Genomic DNA, 21,076 nt, shown 5'->3' with positions numbered 1-21,076 from the left:
TTTGCTTGTTAAAAAAGTTGTTGAAAACAACCTGGACAAGATTCAAATCCACATGTTTTCATTTCTAAAGTTTTGTATCTAAGGTTGGCGCTTTTGAAGCAGTTGCATCCTTTATATTGGCACCTATCCTTACCCATCCATTTACGTATTTTAGTTGTTGTTTTGAAAACACACAATGAAAGGAGCCAGAGGCTGAAGCAGAGAGACAATTAGGAGATGAGATTGTGGCCGCTGGAGCCAAGGTAGCTGCAGAGGGGCCATGAGAAAAGGCCAAATTCTGAACATGTGGTATCTGAGGTTAGACATAATGAGATGTGATGATGGATTCACTGTGTATGTGAGTATAAGACAGAAGTCAAGATAACTGATTTGGGTCTGAGAAGTTGGGAGAAAGGAGTTGCCTTTAACGGAGACAAGGAAGACAACAAGATAAAATGGTGTTTGTTGGAATGTGTGGAGCACAGTTTAGGATATTTTACATTTGAGACATTTTTTTGACATCAAATTGGAGATGTCAGGTAGTAGTCTGATCAGATAAAATACAGGATTATCAGGGGAGTTAAAATTTCTTATTTAAAAATTGTTTAATATAAGTATATCCTAGATAAATAATGGTACATACTTATACTAAAAATTATTCATTGGTGGTCCAAAATTCCCATTTCACTATGTATCTTGTATTTTTATTTGTTAATTCTGCAACTTTATCAGCTAGGTTGTAGGATAATGGGATGGGGTTGCAGGCTGGAGCCATCAACGTAAAGATGATCTCTAAAGCAAGGAGACTGGGTGAGAGCATCATGGGAGTGAGAATGGACAGCAGTATAAAGTGATCTAAGGACTGAGTCCTGGGATTCAATGAAGAGGTCAGATAATGAGGAGAAACAGTAACAGATACTAAGAAGGAAAGGATGGGAAGTTAGAGGAAAACCATGTGTGTGTGTGCCATCCTGAAAGCCAAGTGGAAAAAGGGTTTCAAGTGGAAGCCATCGATGGTGCCCAATGCTGAAAATAAGTGACAGATAATGAAGATGAAAACTAAGAAGGGATCTGTCAAAGAAGATATCCATAGCGATTTTGACAAAAGAATTTTTGGTAGATGAGTGGGGGATCCTCACCCAGAACATGTTCAAAATTCTTTTGGAAATAGCGAGTTGAGAAAATTCTTACAAGGGATTTTATAAAGTGAAGACAAGGAATATTGTGTCAGCTGGAGATGAAAATGAGGTTAAAAGACAATTTTTAAATAAAATATATGGGAGAAATAACAATGTTTCTATGCTGCTCTGTATAATTCAAAGGGAGAGAAAACTTAATGATACAGGACACAGAGGGGATGGTTGCTGGAAAAATGTCCCTGGAGGGAATGGAACTTTGAGAGCAAATGAAGGGACTGACCTTGAATAGGGATATGGAGAGGTCATCCACAGTAACTGGTGATGATGCGAAGTTGATGGTACAGGAACAAGGAGGTGAGTAGAAGCAGTGGTGGTATTTATCAGAAGTTCCCTTTTGATCACTTTTGTTTTCCCAGTGAAGCAGGAAGCAAGGTAGCTCTTTGCTGAGAGTGAGATTAAGGAGGAAGTAGAAGAGACTCAAGCCCCTTTATTTCTTATCTGGCTCTCATCATTTTTGCAGTTTCATGTTTTCTGAATTTGTTTATTTCTCTGTTATAAAGCATATGACTTTCTATTGTCTTTCCGTCTTATTTGATGGTGCATGTGTTCTATTTCCCCTTAATTTGTAAGTTCTCTGAAGGCAGAGTTCATACAAGTTCGGGTGTGAATTCTCATGCCTTAATCATAGTAGACAATGACGACTTATTAAGAGAATCAAGTCTTTAAGAAATGAAATGCAGAGTAATCCCCAGAAACTCTTTTAAGATTTTAAAATCCTCATATGCTTGAAGATCCACTGTATATTACAGAAAATTCAAATAAGTAAATCAATTATTTTATTCAGTAGTTATAAAGTATGGATTATAGAAAATACTGTACAAAATATCTTAGCAATATGTACTGAACAAACCACTTCAGTGTGCATAGAATTGTTAAATAGCATAAGCATATCAATTATAGTTCAAAGTAGAAAGACAGATTCTTGAAATACAGCTTTATAAATTCCAAACTAAGCAGTGTATTCTACATAGAACTTCAAATACAATTTAATAATAAGGATTTTTTTTAAAGTTGCCAATTATGTTCTTCCAAAATATTAACCAGGTGAAATTATGTAGATATTTCAAAAGGATAGGAAAGTATAAATAGTTATTCTCAAGAATTCAACATATATTAGTGGCTAAAAGTGTTGATATATTAACATATTTACAAACAAAATAATAGATTATTATATTTGGTGAAAAGATTAGGCATTAACTTCAAAAGTCTGTATAATTATGGCTCTGGTTTACTTTAGAGTACACATTTAAGCCCACAGTATGCAAATTAAAAAGATATTATATTCAGTGTTTATGTAATTGTGTATTTCCTCTAAAATTATAGTGAAAATATCTGTAATTAAATAAATGCTCTCTTCAGTTACTGTAAAGTCTCATAATCTTTTTGCCTCTGTAAACAAAGGCCTATTGTAACATCCTTATGAAGTTTAGCTACTGAAGATAGTGCCACACATTTTTTACTACATTTTAAAGGGAAGAAATAAATAATTAACTCTGCAAACTGAATTACCACATGAATACATGAATCTTCAATAATAATGATAATACCAATGTTAGTGATAATACCAATTCAATATTACAAATAAGCTAATTGTCTTTTTAAATTTACGTATTGTGCCTTTAATGCTAAAACTGTTTCAGATATTTCCAAACATAAAACGAATCCTTAATTATTTTTATAATCAAATGACCTATCTTCCATTTGCTCATATAGTCCCAATAATCTCAAAGAAGCAACTACATCTGGATCCATTTTCACACTATTTGAGGTAACTGTTTTCAAAAGAAAAGCCAGCTCAATAAAATAATTAATCAATTTAAAGTCTAAGCTTATTATAAACAGCTGACTTGCAAACATATGACTGCTAAGAACCATCAGCCCCATTCGTTTTATTCTTTTTAGCTTCATTTTAAATGCATACTTTTCCTTTCTGGAAAAGAATTTTTCCTTATTATTACTGTTTTTTAAGTCAGGAAAAATTAACTTTATTCATTTTTGCTATTATATTAGCCTGAAACTTCACATCTCAATATACATGACAAATATTATTTTTAAATTTCCAACATCTGTAATATACCCACCAACTATGCTTCCCTTGGGGACCTGCCATTGTTCGGTGGCTGCTTCCTTTCTTCCCTCACTATAGAGGTGAGAGCTGCTCCACTTTCTTTGATGGTGACTCTTTAACTGAAGCTGTGTATTGTTTCTGCTTCCTATGACTGAGACAGAACCAGAGAATATTAGAGCTGGAGTGGACTTCAGAATCCATCCTGTCCACCCATCTTGCCTTATGCCTGAGGAATGAGATCCAGAGATGGAATATAACTTGACATACACAGCTCAGTAGTGAGAGAACCAGGACACAATTTCAAATCATTTTCCTCACAACTGTATGTTCACATTTGTATGTGCTTCCATTAAAATTTACTTTCCCATTTCCCTTCTGCATGAATTGCCCAAGGTCATTCTTCTTTAGCTGTCTACAAAGGATTTTATACTTGGGTATCACAGTGTCTTTTTCCTTTGGATCATATCCATGCCTATGGATGCAGCTTACATCTTGCATGAATGCCATGTTGTCATGCCAGTCACCTCCCAGTGACCCGTGTTTTGCTTTTTGTTTTTTTTTTTCCCCAAAGCATATACTATCTAAGCAACGGGGTTATTTACTTCTCTTCTGTGTCTCCTTTAGTACCATGCATTATCCATGACAGTCCTCATTACTCTGGACTGTCATTGTTCATTTGGTTGCCTGTCAGTCCTTAGAGACAAAGAAAACATTTAATTTAATTCTGTATTTTTAGTGCATAGGAAGCCTCTTAACTTGTTTTTTGACATTGTCCAAAGGCCCAGCACAGCCATGGGTCCAGAAAACTGTCTTGATCCTGAAAACTTCTCTTCTTTCCCTCATCTTTCCTCCACCTCAAGGCCTCAGACTTTGTAGAAAATCAGGCAGTAATTTTGCTTTTGCACCAGAGTTGATTTTGGAGGTCGCCAGAGTGCTGGTGATTACTTCCTTAAGCTTTTCTCTCTCAGCATCAGTTCAGAGACTCCAACCCCAGAAAATGTTCCAGGTAGGAGGAACCACGGAGGAGTCTGATGGTGAACTGTATTCTGGGAAGTAGCATCTCCCCTGGTGTTGTGTTAAGTAGAAATCGATACAGGTGATACATATAAAGGAAAGTCTTTAAATATATTTTCCAGCTGGGCATACATGTCAATTTGTGTTTTTCACCTTTTTTCCATATTGATAGTAACTTAATTCTCACAAACAATTTCATGCAAGATAAGAAACAGACCTGATCCGAACCAAAGAAGAAACATTAACTCTCTTTGTAGCTCTGGAATTAGGAATCGACCAATTTGTAAACTGAAGACATCAACATGCTTTTAAAAAGATTTTGCTCCATTTATATCTATTTTGCCAGCACATGGAAATAAAAACTGCCAGAAATAAAGTAGCCACATCATTCAAAATAGTGTTTCTTAAAGGGTGGTCCACAGGAAGGAATCATTTAAGAGGTTGTTGAAACTACATATTTCTGAGCCACCACCCCAAATCTGCTGAATCCTCATGAAAATAAAAGCACAAAATGTTAGCACACGGTGACATTGCAATGGCAACGTGATGTAGGAGAAGAACACCACATACAGCATGGGGAAAAGTGAATTCTTATCCTGTTTTCACCACAAACTAAATATGACACCTGGGCAAGTGGCTTAACCACCCTGGACAACAGTGGAGAATATGCTGGAGTATATGTTCTGGAAAAGAATTTGTTGGAGAATATGTTGTTAGTATCCTCACTATAGTCTCTGATTATTTAATCCTCTCATGAAAGTACATTTTGCAGTTAGTTAATTATGTTGTATTCCCTATTCTAATTAATTTGTTTCCCAAGCATCCCATGGCCTCTTGAATATAAAGGGATTATCATATATGTCTCTCAGGCCATCTTTCAGGATCTTTAAGGTTAAAACATTTAATGTGATTTGAATTTTCACTGTGTACCAGACAATTATCTAGCTAAAACCTCAACAATTCTATAAGGTAGTTTGACACAGTCTCCTTTTTGAATAAAAGGGCAATTTCATCCAATCAAATAGGTTGTACAAGCAAACTGTTGACCTCATGTTCCCCTTCTACCCAAATCTTGTTCACAGCAGGATCTCAACGTCTTTTTGACAGGAAATAGAAGTGCTAGAGCATGGAAATCTGCGGACACCTGCAAGAAGTGGACTTCCTTGCATTACAACCATTCTCTGGAGTGGTTGCAAGAAACGATTGAAGAGAACTAGAATCTGATCCGCTGGCCAAAGTTGAGAGTGTATGTCATTGTACATTCTTTTTGGAAAGAGAAATTGCCCGAAGTGAGAATTTAAATCAATTTTTTGTATACTACCCTGTAATAGTGAGAGTTTTTGTTAAGTGAATTAGTAAATACCTTTTTAAACAACATACAGAGTTTGTTCATCTTTTACTAGGCATTGAAAACATGACAAATGATACATCAAGCTTAAGGAAATCGTCAAAAACACAGATACTATTTTTGTATAAAGATTGCTATTAATTATAATATCAACAATGAAAACAATAGCAATCCAATTAGCACAATTCTGGCATGACAAGATACCTAGAATGTTACAAAGAATATTTAGTGACATTGGAAAACAAGTTATATTATTATCTGTATCTCAATTGTCAATTGTCATGAATTTTTAAATGTCTATACATAGAAAAAAGAAATACATTAAAAATACTAACAACTGTTATCTCTAAATTTTAGATAATTTAAAATCTTTCCCTTTACCTTTCTAAACATTCACAATTACTTAGAATGAATAGGAAATATTTCATAATCAGGAAGACAGGTGTGTTCATTTAAAGACTCTCTTCAAGGAATGGGAAACTTTACTCATAAGAAAGTAACTGGGAATTCAATTAGCAGTAATTGGGATCCTAGGAGGATATATTGATGAAAATTAGTGACAAATGGCAACACCAATTAGTGATAATGGCAATCCATCAATTCAAATAAAACTAGGGATAAGATATGTCCTTCCACTTTGGGGATGTAATAGGAGCTTCCACACTGTCATGTGGCAGGAAGCAGAGAAGGGAGGAAGATGACATTCTTTTTTGGGGGCAAAGGAGAGAGCATCTATCATTGGACTCTGTTTCAAAGGATTTGGAGGTGGGCACAATGAGGTTGAGACTGTGCGTTGGATCCTGGTGTTGGCATTTTTAGCAAGGCTAACCTGGAGCATGTGGCCCAACCCAGACTTCAGCTTTTTCATGCACCCCTCATCCTTTCCAACTGCAGTATTTCCTGGTCTCAAATCCTTGAAGCCTGAGAGTGGCTTTCTGTCAAAGTGAAATATTGAGCCATAAACTAGAATTGTACATCTCCCTCTCAAAATATATGGCCAAGAAATGGGATTAAAACTGTGTTGCCAAATGTGGGTTATAACGATTTTACCTATTGGGAGCTATTCATCTGTATGTTGTTTTTATCATTTCAAATGTTATTTGTGGAAGGAGAATGTGATTATTTGCCAAAATCTACATTATGTCATCTGCCCTGTTCTATAAACAGATTACACATACCATACAGACATAAGCAGAGGCTGTGGTTAGCTAATTATGTTTAATGCAAATGCTCACGTATGTACAATTCATTTTAAATGGATTAGTTATAAGTGCCATGTTTTAGTTACAGGACTTTTGGAAATACCTCATCATAGCAGGGCACCAGAGGCACTTACACTTCTTTTTTTTTTTTTTAAATGAACACAAACCATTTGGAATATGATATACAAATCTAATTTTTGAAAAAATACCCACTAAGTACATAATATGCTGTGAGATAATTTGGCAAAAGTGCTAATCTATATTACAAACAGGATTTGTCCAGGTGTACTTGTTGCCAAAAGAAAGCATTTTTATTTAAAATCTAGTATTACAAACTGTTTTCAAACACACTCATTTGATTAATAAAGCTAAACAGTGAAGCACAGCATTGGCCCTCACAGCAAATAATTCAGATTAAAATTTCAGTATAAAAGACTTTTGTTTCTTAGAGAAAGTTAAAATAATCCCATCATGCTCTACAGATGCAGCATTTCTATTGTTCACGCAAATTGCTGATCACCATGGCAGACATTTCTGCTCACCTTCTCAATGTCTATTTCCCATTCAATTTTTGTAATATAACCTGATTTTCACTGAAGCTGTATGTAGCCAGCTACAAATTGCATTTCCCAACCTCCTTTGCAGGTAGAAGCAGCCACGTGATCATTCTGGCCAATGAAACAAAAGAAACAAAAGTGGAAGGTCCTGGGAGAGACTTCAAGAAAAACTCTTTAAAAGAGACTCAGTTACATTGGTAAACAACTTTTGTTCTTCTACTTCTTCCTACTTAATATGCTGGTTTTAGACAATCCAACTTGTGACCATAAGGCAACAGCCATGCATATGAGTGCTGCACCATAGACCTCTGAACAGAAAGCTGGAAGGAGTCTGTCTGCATCACTGATGGTATTACAGAGTCCCTGATACCAATTCTAAGCAGCTTAGCTCTGAGCTCCTTCTTTTGCAAAACTAATACAATTGATTCAGTGCATTCCTTAATGACAAAAGTACAAATTATGATTATTAGCTGAAGTTTACTGTTTGTAGATATTGTCAAAGTCTCTTAAAAATGGTCCGTTTCTGTGCCTGTGTTTGTACCAGCACCATGCTGTTTTGGTTACAGTAGCCTTGTAGTACAGTTTGAAATCAGGAAAAGTGATGCCTCCAGTTTTGTTCTTTTTGCTTAGGATTTCCTTTGCTATTTGGGCTTTTTTTTGTTTGTTTCATATTAATTTTAACATAGTTTTTTCTAGTTTTGTGAAAAATGTCATTGGTAGTTTGATAGAGATAGCATTGAATCTATAAATTGCTTTGAGCAGTATGGCCATTTTATTGATATTGATTCTTCCTATCCATGAGCATGGAATCTTTTTTCATTTGTTTGTCCATTCTCTGATTTCTTTGAGCAGTGTTTTGTAATTCTCATTGTAGAGATCTTTCACCTCTCCCCTGGTTAGCTGTTTTCTTAGGTTTTTTATTCTTTTTGTGACAATTGCGAATGGGATTGCCTTTGTAGATCTGGCTCTTGGTTTGGCTGTTGTTGGTGTATAGGAATGCTAGTGATTTTTGTTCATTGATTTTGTATCCCACAACTTTGCTGAAGTTGTTTATCAGTTGGAGATCAATGGAACAAAATAGAAAGCCAAGAAATAAGGCCACACATCTACGACCACCTGATCTTCAACAAAGCTGACAAAAATGAGCAATGGGTAAATAACTCCCAATTCAACAAACGATGCTGAGATAACTAGCTAGCCATATGCAGAAGATTGAAGCTAGACTCCTTTCTTAAACCATACACAAAAATCAACTCAAGATGGATTAAAGATTTAAATGTGAAACCCAAAATTATAAAAACCTTGGAAGACAACCTAGGCAATACCATCCTGGACATGGGAACAAACGAAGTTTCATGACAAAGATGCCAAAAGCAATCACAACAAAAACCAAAATTGACATGTGAGATCTAATTAAACCTACGAGCTTCTGCACAGCAAATGAAACTATCAACAGAGTAAACAGACAATATTTAGAATGGGAGAAAATTTTTGCAAACTATGCACCTGACAAAGTATCTTTGAGGAACTTAAACAAATTTAGAAGAGAAAAACAACCCCATTAAAAAGTAGGCAAAGAACAGGGACACTTCTCAAAAGAAGACACACATGCAGCTAACTAGTATGAAAAAAGAGTTCAATATCACTGATCTTAGAGAAATGCAAATAAAAACTACAATGAGATACCATCTCATATCAGTCAGAATGATTATTAAAAAGTCAAAAAATAACAGACGCTGGTGAGGTTGCAGAGGAAAAAAAACACTTATACACTGTTGGTGGGAGTGTAATTTAGCTTAACCATATGGAAAGCACTATGGCAATTCCTCAGACAGCTAAAAGCAGAACTATCATTTGACCCAGCAATTCCATCACTTGGTGTATACCTAGAGGAATATAAATCGTTCTACCGTGAGGACACATGATGCAAATGTTCATTGGAGCACTATTCACAATAGCAAAGACATGGAATCAACCTAAATGCCTATCAATGACAGGTCAGATGAGGAAAATGTGGTACATATACACTATGGAATACTATGCAGTCATAAAAAAAATGATCATGTCTTTTGTAGGAACATGGATGGAACTGGAGGCTATTATCCTTAGCAAACTAATGCAGGAACAGAAAACCAAATACCACATGTTCTCACTTATAAGTGGGAGCTAAATGATAAGAACACATGGACACACAGAGGAGGAACAAGAGATGCTGGGGCCTGCTTGAGGATGGAGGGTGAGAGGAGTGAGGGGAGCAGAAAACGTAACTATTGGGTACTGGGTTTAATACCTGGGTGATGAAACAATATGTAAACCAACGCTTGTACAGGTGGATCGTGAGGTCAGGAGTTCAAGACCAGCCTGGCCAAGATGGTGAAAACCCATCTCCACTAAAAATACAAAAAAATTAGCCAGGTATGGTGGTGGGCGCCTGTAATCCTAGGTACTCAGGAGTCTGAGGCAGAGAATTGTTTGAACCTGGGAGGCGGAGGTTGCAGTGAGCTGAGATCATGCCACTACACTCCAGCGTGGGCGATAGAATGAGACTCTGTCCCCAAAAATAAAAATAAAAAATATAAAACCAACTCCTCTAATCCCAGTCATTGGGAGGCCAAGGGGGGTGAACCACCTGAGGTCAGGAATTTGAGACCAGCCTGGGCAACATGGTAAAACCCCATCTTTTCTAAAAATACAAAAAATTAGTCAAGTGTGGTGGCATACACCTATAATCCCAGCTACTTGAGATTGGGAGGCCAAGGCGGCAGGAGAATCGCTTGAACCTGGGAGGCGGAGGTTGCAGTGAGCCAAGATCATGTCACTGCACTCCAGCCTGGGCAACAGAACGAGAATCCATGTCAAAAAAAAGAAGAAAAAATAGCTTGTTTCCCAGTGAAACTCTTTTTTTGATGAATAAAATAGTGTTTGAGTGACTCAGAAGCGTAAAGAGCTTCTCCTTCATACACTTCGTGCATTGCTTCTGGGAAGGCTTTTTACTTCTGAAGAATGTTTTTTAGTATTGCAGAGTTATACTCTTCTTTATAAGCCATGGTTTCTTAATATAAACATCTGTGGATGGTCTTCATGTGTTCCAGAGTTGTATATTTGCTCCAGTATGGTATAAGCAATTTTAACGCCAACAACTGGTGTTTACCATGAGAGTGTGGATGAATGTTCTTGCTTAAAGAAAAGAAGAGCCCAGTGGTAACCCAGTCACATAGTCACATATTCCATTCTATAACCAAAAGTGTCTTATAAATATTTCCATTGAAATTCAGTTCTAATATGGGGCTTATTGAACCTAAAACATCTGAATTATCATATCTGATTCATTACTTAGTTATGAAAGCCCAGAAGGTTAATGAAGTATCAAAATTATGTACGTATGTGTTTTGTTTTGTTTTATTTTGTTAAGACGGAGTCTCTGTCTGTTGCCCAAACTTCCCACATTCAAGTGATTCTCCTGCCTCAGCCTCCTGAGTAGCTGGAACTACAGGTGTGCGCCTCCACACCCAGCCAATTTTTGTATTTTTAGTAGAGACAGGGTTTTTCCATGTTGGTCATGGTGGTCTTGAACTTCTGACCTCAGGTGATTCGCCTGCCTTGGCTTCCCAAAGTACTGGGATTACAGGCATGAACCTCTGCGCCCAGCCCAGATGTGGTTTTAATTAAGTGCACTTTGTTCAGTGCTTCCTTGGAGAAATTAATAGATACTACAAAATGGAGATAAGGGCCTTTATCCTATACTGTCATAGTTATTACATGTTATATAACTTCTTTCAGATTAAAGTAGACAAGAGGTAGGTTTACAAACTAAATAAATTCTGAATATTTATCTTTATAATAATGGTTTTCTTCTCTTTTCTGGAAATACATATTGGTTGATTTTTCTTTTTTCTTTTTCTTTCTTTTTTGAGATGGAGTCTTGCTCTGTCACCCAGGCTGGAGTGCAGTGGCACAATCTCGGCTCACTGCAAGCTCCACCTCGTGGGTTCACGCCATTCTCCCGCCTCAGCCTCCCGAGTAGCTGGGACTACAGGCGCCCGCCACCACACCCGGTTAATTTTTTGTATTTTTAGTAAAGACAGGGTTTCACCGTGTTAGCCAGGATGGTCTTGATCTCCCGACCTCGTGATCCGCCCGCCTCGGCCTCCCGAAGTGCTGAGATTACAGGCGTGAGCCACCTTTCCTGGCCTTGATTTTTCAATTAACTCATAATGTTTCCTCTAATTTTAATATTTTTTTAAACTGAGAGTGTCATTTACAGCAACATGAATGGAACTGGAGGCCATTATGTTAAATGAAAGTTCTAAGTGAAGGCAGATACAGAAAAACAAACGTGGCATGTTCTTACTCATACGTAGGAACTAAAAAAGTTAATCTCATGGATATAGAAAGTAGAATAATAATAGATACTGGAGGCTGGGAAGGGTGTGCCTGTGGGTGGGAGGGGTTGGTTAATGGGTACAAACGTACAGTTAGTGAGAAGGGATACATTCTAATGTTCAATGGCAGAGCAGCATGGTCATAGTTAGCATATTGTATATTCAAAGTTATATATTTCAAAGTTGCTAGAAAAGAGGACTTGAAATGTTCCCAACACACCCCAAATACCCAAACTTGATCATTATACAGTATATGCATAGAACAAAATATACATGTACTCCATAAATGTATACAAATACTAGTATCAATAAAAACTGCTTTGTCCACCATATTTAATCTCCTAATAATTTGTGCAATTGTTTATTACCATCATCATTATTGAACATTTTTTATATAATTGGATAGTCCTGGTTAGTGATAAGAGTGGTAACCATACAACCAAAAGGAGGAGTTTAGGCATCCATCCCTCATTTATTATCAACGTTTTGTTGTAGGACTTTCTCCTTAGTTCAGCTGAAAACCAGGTTCTTGGCACATGGCGATGAGAGATCAGGCTCACAGACACTTCGAAGGGTGAGAAAAATGGAATTTCTTGGGCAAAAGGAAAAAAAGGGGAAACAGGACTCTCAGCAGAGCGAGAGTGCTGCTAGGATAGACTTCCCACCTAGCAGATTGAATTCTAGGTTCCACCCTGGAACAGGAGAGGCCAGGCTTCTCTCCTCCCATGCAAACGGCGCAAACTTCTTGAGGTCCCAACCCAGTGCGCACTCCTCCCAATGCACAGGCCAGTTGGAGTTTTTCCGGGGACCCCTTTACACTTAGCTGTCTCAATTTCATTATTCAGGGTTCCTTTTATCTACTAAAGACACTATGGTAAGCCATTTTTAAATGCCACGTTTTAATGTGCTAGGTTAATAGCGGGAGTAAAGAGGGTGTTTGGAATTACCAAACAGACACAGAAAGCATTAACCTTTAAAAGCTTTTATTTATGTATAATATCTTCTATAATCAATACACTCCACCTGAATCACTTAAAATATATTCTATTACCCTTTTTATGCTGTTTCCTAGAACTTGGCTAGAATTGTAATTTTATATTTGAGTGGGATATAAATGCTAAATGTTTTGAAATAAAGCCTTACAACCTGAGCATTAAAAAATGTAGGAATAATTATGAGTCTAACATCCCTAGGAACAAAATATACTTACATCAATATGCAAATTATCTCTTTATAATAATCTGCATAATGAAGAACATTATAATTTTTCTTAGTTTCACACAGCCATTAACAAACCATCTGTATGCCTAATATTGATGCTGTCTTTCCCTAGTGTACTGGGCAATCTAAGACAGGGAAATAAAGATAAGGTTTGGATTGAAGAGTGAGGTAAGATTTAACATTATTAGACAGACAAATCATACATATAACCGTGAATTAAATACCACGCTTGCTTGTGGATTGTTGAGCATCAATTCTTCAAAACAGTGTCTGCTCATTTAATAAGAATTTATATTCTATTATGAAAGTTCTCGATCTCAGTTTTAGGTTTCCTGTCTTATGAACTTTTTAATCTTATTTTAAAACAACTTTACTGAGGCTTATTTTATGTACAGTCAGTCACGTGCCTCGTAGTGACTTTTCAGTCAAAGATGGACCACATATTCGAAGGTAGTCCCATAAGATTATACTGCATTTTTACTATACCTTTCCTGCTGTTTAGCTATTTCTTCTGTGTTTTGGTTCGCAAACACTACTGTGTTACTATTGCCTACAGTATTCAGTACAGTAACATGCTTTGCAGGTTTGTAGCCTAAGAGCAATAAGCCATATGCTATCTAGCCTAGGTGTGTGTGTAGTAGGCTGACCATCTAGGCTTGTGTAAGTACACTCTATGTCGGCATAGTCACTCAATTGCATACTGATGCATTTCTCAGAATCCACACCCTTCATTAAACAACACATAACTGTACAACAAATACACCCATTCTAAGTGTGCAGTTCAATGAGTTTTTACATATGTATGGACTCATGTAACCACCCCCTCAATCATGAAATAAAATATCTCCATCATGCCAAAATGTTTTCTCCTGCTTCTTTGCAGTCTTGTCCCAGGCAACCATTGATCTTAAAGGAGATCAGACAGACACTCTTCTGTGTCTTTGTCTTTTTTCCCTTTAGTATGATTTTGAGATTCATCCACATTGTTAGCTGTATCAGTGGTTTGTTCCTTTTAACTAAATAGGATCCCATTATATGAATAAACCATCATTTCTTTATTAATTCACCTGTTGATAGACATTTTGATTGTTCCGAGTTTTTGGCAATTATGAATAAAGACGCTATGAACATTCATATACAAATTATTGTCTGAGTGTGTGTTTCAGTTTACCTTGGGTAAATACCTAGGAAGGAAATTGTTGGATCACATGGTAAGTGTGTGTTTAACTGTAAAACAAAACATAACAAAAACAGCACATTGTTTTCCAAAATGGTTGTAGCATTTTGTTCCCACTGCCAATATGAGGGCATTCCAGTTCCTCCATATCTTAACCAACTTTTGGAACCATTAGACTTTTTAATTTTAGCCATTCTGGCAGTTTATAGCAAGCTTGTCCAACCCACCACCCAGGATGCATTTCAATGCGGCCCAACACAAATTCATAAACTTTCTTAAAATATTATGAGATATCTTTGCAATTTTTTTTAGCTCATCAGTTATCATTAGTGTTACTGTATTTTATGTGTGGCCCAAGACAATTCTTCTTCTTCCAATGTGGCCCAAGAAAGCCAAAAAATTAGACACCCCTGGTGTGTAGTAAGATATCATTGTAGTTTAAATTTGAATTTCCTTGATGGCTACAGATGTTGAACATCTTTTATGTCATTATTGGCCATTTTATATTTTCTTTTGTGAAGTGTCTGTCTTTCCTGAACACAGGCCTTTTAACAGATTTATATATATCAAAAGTATTTCCTTTACTTAAGTGGTTTGACTTTTCTTTAACAGTTTACTTTAAAGGGCATATATTTTTAGTTGTTTCCAAAGTCTAATTTTATGTATACATTTTTTTTTTATTTCATGGCTTGTGCTTCTTCTGTCAAAATATTTGGTTGTGCAACAGACAAAAAGTTTTTCCTATGTTTGCTTCCAAAAGTTGTACAGATTTGCACATACATACATGTCTATACTTAATTTTGAGTTAATTTTCATGAATGATGTGGAGTACATTCTTTTCTAAAATGCTTTTTTTCCCCATCCCTATCTCTTTTTTCTCTTTCTGAGACTCCAGTTATACATCTGTTACAATGCTTTATATCTTTTCATAGGTCACAGACACTCTGTTCATTTTTGTTTCTTTAGATTTTCTTTTACCTAACCTTCAGTTTGAATAGAGTTTCAATAGTTTTTATTGTTTTGTTTTCTTTTTTTTTTTTCTTTCTTTCTTTTTTTTTTTTTTTTTTTTTTTGAGACAGGCCCTCTCTCTGTTGCCCAGGCAGGAGTGCAGTAGTGTGATCTTCGCTCATTGCAGCCTCAGCCTCCTGAGGCTCAGGTGATCCTCCCACCTCAACCTCCCAAGTAGCTGGGACCACAGGCATGCACCACCACGCCTGGCTAATTTTTGTATTTCTAGTAGAGATGGGGTTTCACCATGTTGTCCAAGCTGGTCTAGAACTCCTGGCCTCAAGTGATTTGCCTACCTTGGCCTCCCAAAGTGCTGAGATTACAGGTGTGAGCCACTTACTGGTTTGTTTTCAAGTTCATAGTTCTTTTCTTCCACAGCTACTAATCTGCTTTAAGTCTGACAGTGATTTTCTTCATTTTATTGTATATTTTAGCCCTAGTAGTTCCATTTGTTTACTTTTCTGTCTTCTGTTTCTGTTCTCAAGATGTTCATATTTTCTTTTAAATCCTTTGCTCTATTTTTGATTTTTAAATAGCTACTTTAAGGCTCTTTTTTTCTAATTTCATGTTATTGATAAACAATTTTATTACTGATAAATTTTCTCCTGGGTGTGGGTCATAAATTGATGCATTTTTGCATAGTTAGCAATTTGTGAGTGGATGCTAGACACGGCGTGTGTTACATTGTTGAGCACTTGCATTTTGTTTTCTTCCTTTAGTGTTGAAGTTTATTTTGGCAAACAGATACATTACTTCTACTTTTGCATAATATTTTTCACGATTGTTTTGAAATATTGTTAAGATGGGTCTAGAGCAGTCTTTCTGTAATCCTAGTTTAGCCTTACTACTAAGACAAGACTTTCTGTGATCTCTACTGAATGCCCTAAATGTTCAATGATACTTTTTACTGCCTGGTTAGAATTCAAACACCTCCCAGCACTATTGACCTCTGGGATTTTTTTTTTTTTTTAGCTTAAAGCTCTCCGGCAGTTGTTCTTTTTCTGGCCTTATGAAATTTGACCCTAAGCATGCCTAAATTAGTATTTAACCAATGAATTAAAGATTCTGAAATTCTTTGTCTGTGTAGATCACACCTCCCAGTACTCTGCCCTGAAAATTCTAGCAGCCTCAGCCTCCCCAAATTTCATTCTCCTTTCATCAATTTATACCATCCTGCTCTATTTGGGGTTCTCTCCCTGAATCATAGTCTAAAAATTGCCTCCAAAATGAAAACTTGACAATTTTATGACCTACCTCCTTAGCCACCATTCTTTCAGGGATCGTAATTCTAATCTGTCTATTCTCCAATTCCTGAAAACAATTGTAAAATATATATGTTCAGGTTCTTTTGCTATTTATAGTTAGAGGACAAGTTCCATACCAGCTATTTCAGTTGAAAGAAGGCTGACTCCTATAATTTTATGGTCATAGTCATTTATTTTTACTTAATAAATGAGGATGGGTGCTTCATAAACACTCCTACTGTTTGCCGGCCTCTTTATTTTGCAACTTTATTTGATTAGGCATGTATCAGATAAAGTATTTTTATCACCATATGTTCCTTTCTTCTTAATCTCGACCTATGAAAATCCTCAGTTTTCTACAGTTCTCCCGGAATTATGCATTTGTTTAGTCTAATAGTAGAACTCCTCTGTTAGGAAATGATATTCCTTTAGAGCAAATTTGTCCAGCACACAGCTCACAGGACAACTTTGAATGAGGCCCAACACAAGTTTGCAAACTTTCTTAAAACATTATGAGACTCTTTTGCAATTTTTTAAGCTCATCAGCTATCATTAGTGTTAGTGTATTTTAAGCGTGGCCCAAGACAATTCTTCTTCCAACATGGCCCAGGGAAGCCAAAAGATTGGACACCCTTGCTTTAGAGGTAACAAAGTCCTAACAAATTAGGGGAGGAAAAAACAAAACTGTTACCTTAATATAAAGAAAAAATACATATAAAACTTTATACAATATACAAATAAAAGAATACCACCACAAGGGCTGAGGCTAGGATGCCAGCTGGGCGGAGCGGCACACGCCTGTAATCCTAGCACTTTGGGAGCCTTAGGTGAGAGGATCACTTGAGCCCATGAGTTTGAGACCAGCCTGGGCAACCTGGTGAAACCCCATTTCTAAAAAAAAAAAAAATAAAAAATACAAAAATTAGCTGTGCATGATGTTGAGAGCCTGTAGTCCCAGCTACTCAGGAGGCTGAGGTGAGAGGATCACCCGAGTCTGGGGAGGTAGAGGCTGCAGTAAGCCGAGATTACACCACTGCACTCTAGCCTAGGTGATAGACTGAGACCCTTTTCCCCAAAAAATAAAATAAAATGCAATAAAATAAAGTAAGAAGAAAAAGAAAAAAGGATAGGATGTCTGTTATGCTATTTCTAGAAACAACAAAAATGAGTGATTTTACTTGTGAGTTTTAGAGTCAACTCAATCCAAATAGGGATGTAAACCTACCATGACTGTTCTTGTCACTTGTTCTTCCTACCTTCAGCCCATTGTCTGTCCACTGGATAGCCCTGTTGAACCTCAGAATAACTCTTATCAGCCTTTCCCCTGCTCTACACTTCCAAGCCACTACAGTGATCCTCCTGTTTGTTCTTTGATTACTCTGGATTTTTCACTGTTATTACACTTGTCAAATTCTGTAGCAAACAGCTGTTTATTGACTTGATTCCTCAACAGGACTGCAAACACTTAAAAGAACGACTGGCCGGGCATGGTGGCCCACACCTGTAATCCCAGAACTTTAGGAGACCGAGGCGGGAGGATCACCTGAGGTCAGGAGTTTGAGACCAACTTGGCCAACATGGTGAAACCTCGTCTCTCCTAAAAATACAAAAAATAGCTGGGCATGGTGGCATGTGCCTGTAATCCCAGCTACTCAGAGGCTGAGGCAGGAGAACCACTTGAACTTGGAAGGTGGAGGTTGCAGTTAACCGAGATCACGCCACTGCACTCTAGCCTGGGTGACAGAATGAGAGTCTGTCTCAAGACGTAATATAGAATTTATCATGAAAATAGTTTAAATTTTAGTTCTAATTTTAGCCAACAACAATATCTTTCTCATTTATAATTTGCCTATTTCAAGGCCCACAGATGACGGGTAAAAGAAAAATAAAATCGGCCGGGCATGGTGGCTCACACCTGTAATCCCAGCACTTGGGGAGGCCAAAGTGGGTGGATTACCTGGGGTCAGGAATTCAAGACCAGCCTGGCCAACATGGCGAAACTCTGTCTCTACTAAAAATACAAAAATTAGCCAGGCGTGGTGGCACACCCCTGTAATCCCAGCTACTCGGGAGGCTGAGGCAGGAGAATTGCTTGATCCTGGGAGGCAGAGGTTGCAGTGAGCCAAGATCATGCCACTGCACTCCAGCCTGGCTGACAGAGCAAGACTCTGTCTCAAAAAAGAAAAAAAAAAAAAGAAAGGAAAAGAAAATAAAAAGACAATCATTTCTTTTCCTTTTACTCAACTGATATGTGAGTTAGTTACTGTACTAGATTGTAAGCAGGGTCAATTTGTTATTTAATTCTGTCTTTCACAGATTGCTTATTGTAAACGGCCAATAAATACTTGCTGAATAGATGGAAGAATAAAAACTGAACAAACAAAAAAAAAAGCCTACACTGGTATAATCTCTCAATATACATAAGCAAAATTAAGTATAGAAACAAACAAGATAAGAGTCAGAAAAATTATGATATAAACCCTCAATTATTTAAAAATGTTTATAATTTAGTTTCAGGTATAAAGAAATTTGTAATAGAATTTTTCCTTGAGAAAGAAAAGCTGGATTTTGCAAGACCTATAAGAGGCTGTCAGTCACTACCTAAGGTAAAATCTTAAGAGTGGCTTTGGATTACAACAGATTTCATGGATAATAATATTGGGAACTGTATTTCACTTGTTACTTTGAATAGTAGATGTAAGCTTGGGACTTTTTTCTACTTATTAGTGTTAGATTCAGAATATCAAAAAAATTAAAAACTCTTAATTTCTGAATTTCAAGGATTTTAAGATTTAAAATTTTCATAAGGCAAAGCACAGAGTATGGAGTAGAGATCCCTTATACATTTTCACTACACACAAAAGAGAAAGCAGGCCTGCAAGCAGAACCAAGTTAAGAGAGATTTTAAAAGGTGCTTATTTAGAAGAATTTCTGGTATGACTAGTTTAATTTGAATAATATGAAACATCCACAAATAAGATAATAGTTTAAAAAGTTCAAAGAAAAATAAAATTGTTCAAATGTCTGTGACAATTAGAGTCCTATGCTTTGATACTCAAATGATTCTGTTGAGAAAAATAAAAAGATAAACTATTAATAATTTTAAAATGCAGAAAATAATACCTCCCAAGAAAAGTGTGTAATAATATAATTAAATCATGAACTTTACTTCCCTAAAAAATTGATACTCGCTGTGATCTAATATTTTATGCTTGATCTCTAGAATATAGAACAAATGCAAATATTGAAAATGTTGTAGTTTTCTAACATCAAGTATAATTTCGGAGACATTTTCTCCATTACTAGCTATCATGAATCAAAGACAAAAATCCCTGGTTACTTTACTTATTAAAGCATGTAGCTCCTAAGTGCTCTTCTGATGAATAATGACAAGAATCCCAAGCCAGTTTCACTCACTGAACCAAGAGATATTAAAGCCACAAGAATCCAAATGTTCGTCTGCCGAAGCCCCTCATTTTAGAAATAAGAAAGTTAAAGTACTGAGAATAATCTCTCTGAAGTCACATCAATTGTTTTTGTTTTCTCTTCTCTATGTAATGGTGCGAATGTAACAGACTAGAGATTTTCCACTAATACATCTTCTAAGGGCACCAGAGTTTTCTTCAAAGTGCTCAGAGAAAACAGACAGTAGTATATTCAGAGTTAATATTTCCCCACTAATGCCATATGTAATATTATCAAATATGTTTTACAAATTTACACAGTACAATATGTGTACGTTTGAGAAATTGGATTGTCTCATTTAGTTGCATCTAAAATACTTTCATTACTATTAAGTGAATTTATGTAGGAAAATAATTCATAGAATGGTCATCAGATCTAAGTGGAAACATGATTATTACTGCTCTGTGTGACTGATTTGAAATAAAGCTTAGGTTAAAACTATAAAGTAGATTTCTAAAAACATGTTTTCATGTATTTGAGAAAGGACAGGGACCTTTTTCTCTACTCTTTTCTTCTCCATCATCACTTCTCAAGTTTTTTAGTATAAATCTCTATATAGAAAACTAAAAGTATAGTTTGTAATTTACTGACCAGGAAACAGAATGACAGAGGGAAGCATAAGACTTCTATGAAAGACATGGAACTGCCCGTGGTGTAGAATAGAAACAATTAGCCTGCATCTTTAGCTGTCGAGAGTTCATTGTTGCAAAATTATATTCAAAAGTTTTTATCCTGCATGTTCTATCTGTCGGACAAATAATTCCAGCACTGGACATAGGAGTCATCGTTTGCTTGTGTAGCTGGACAGATCACAGGCTGTGCTGAAGTGTTGTGTTATTTCTCCAGCCTTGTACTACACAAAGCATCACTGCACATTTTTGAAAATCCATTAAGACTATGAAAGGCAAGCATACAAAATAATGTAATCCATGCTCCAATCTGATCTTACTGTAAAAGTCCACAGAATTGTTTATAGCATCCCAAACTCAGCTCTGTGTTTACTGGGGGAAATGTCTGCCTCATGAAGGCATGGTCCTGCCCTGTTTGTACACATTTTTAGGAGACAGTGAAATACAACATCCTTTTGCAAAGCTTGATAGGGAATTTCTGAGAGGAACAGAAGCTTTCACAGATACTGTCTGAATGAATTCATTTTGAACACTATTTCAGCTAGGCACATTTTCATTGATATTTCAAAAATAAGTGTCATAT

The 21,076-nt window shown here is 36.4% G+C and overlaps 1 long non-coding RNA gene across 1 annotated transcript in view; it reads left to right on the top strand.

The window, feature by feature from the left end:
- The window catches only part of LOC105537004, a 190,676-nt gene that overhangs the window by 134,691 nt on the left and 34,909 nt on the right, over positions 1–21,076 (top strand). The window contains exon 3 of the long non-coding RNA XR_001005656.1: positions 13,034–13,138. This is a non-coding gene — a long non-coding RNA (uncharacterized LOC105537004). The remainder of the gene's footprint in view (positions 1–13,033; positions 13,139–21,076) is intronic.

Source organism: Mandrillus leucophaeus, unplaced genomic scaffold (genome assembly GCF_000951045.1).
Source record: "Mandrillus leucophaeus isolate KB7577 unplaced genomic scaffold, Mleu.le_1.0 Scaffold167, whole genome shotgun sequence".
Classification (NCBI taxonomy): Eukaryota; Metazoa; Chordata; class Mammalia; order Primates; family Cercopithecidae; genus Mandrillus; species Mandrillus leucophaeus.
The sequence above is the reverse complement of the archived record's forward strand: the minus strand, read 5'-3'. Positions and strand labels throughout refer to the sequence as shown.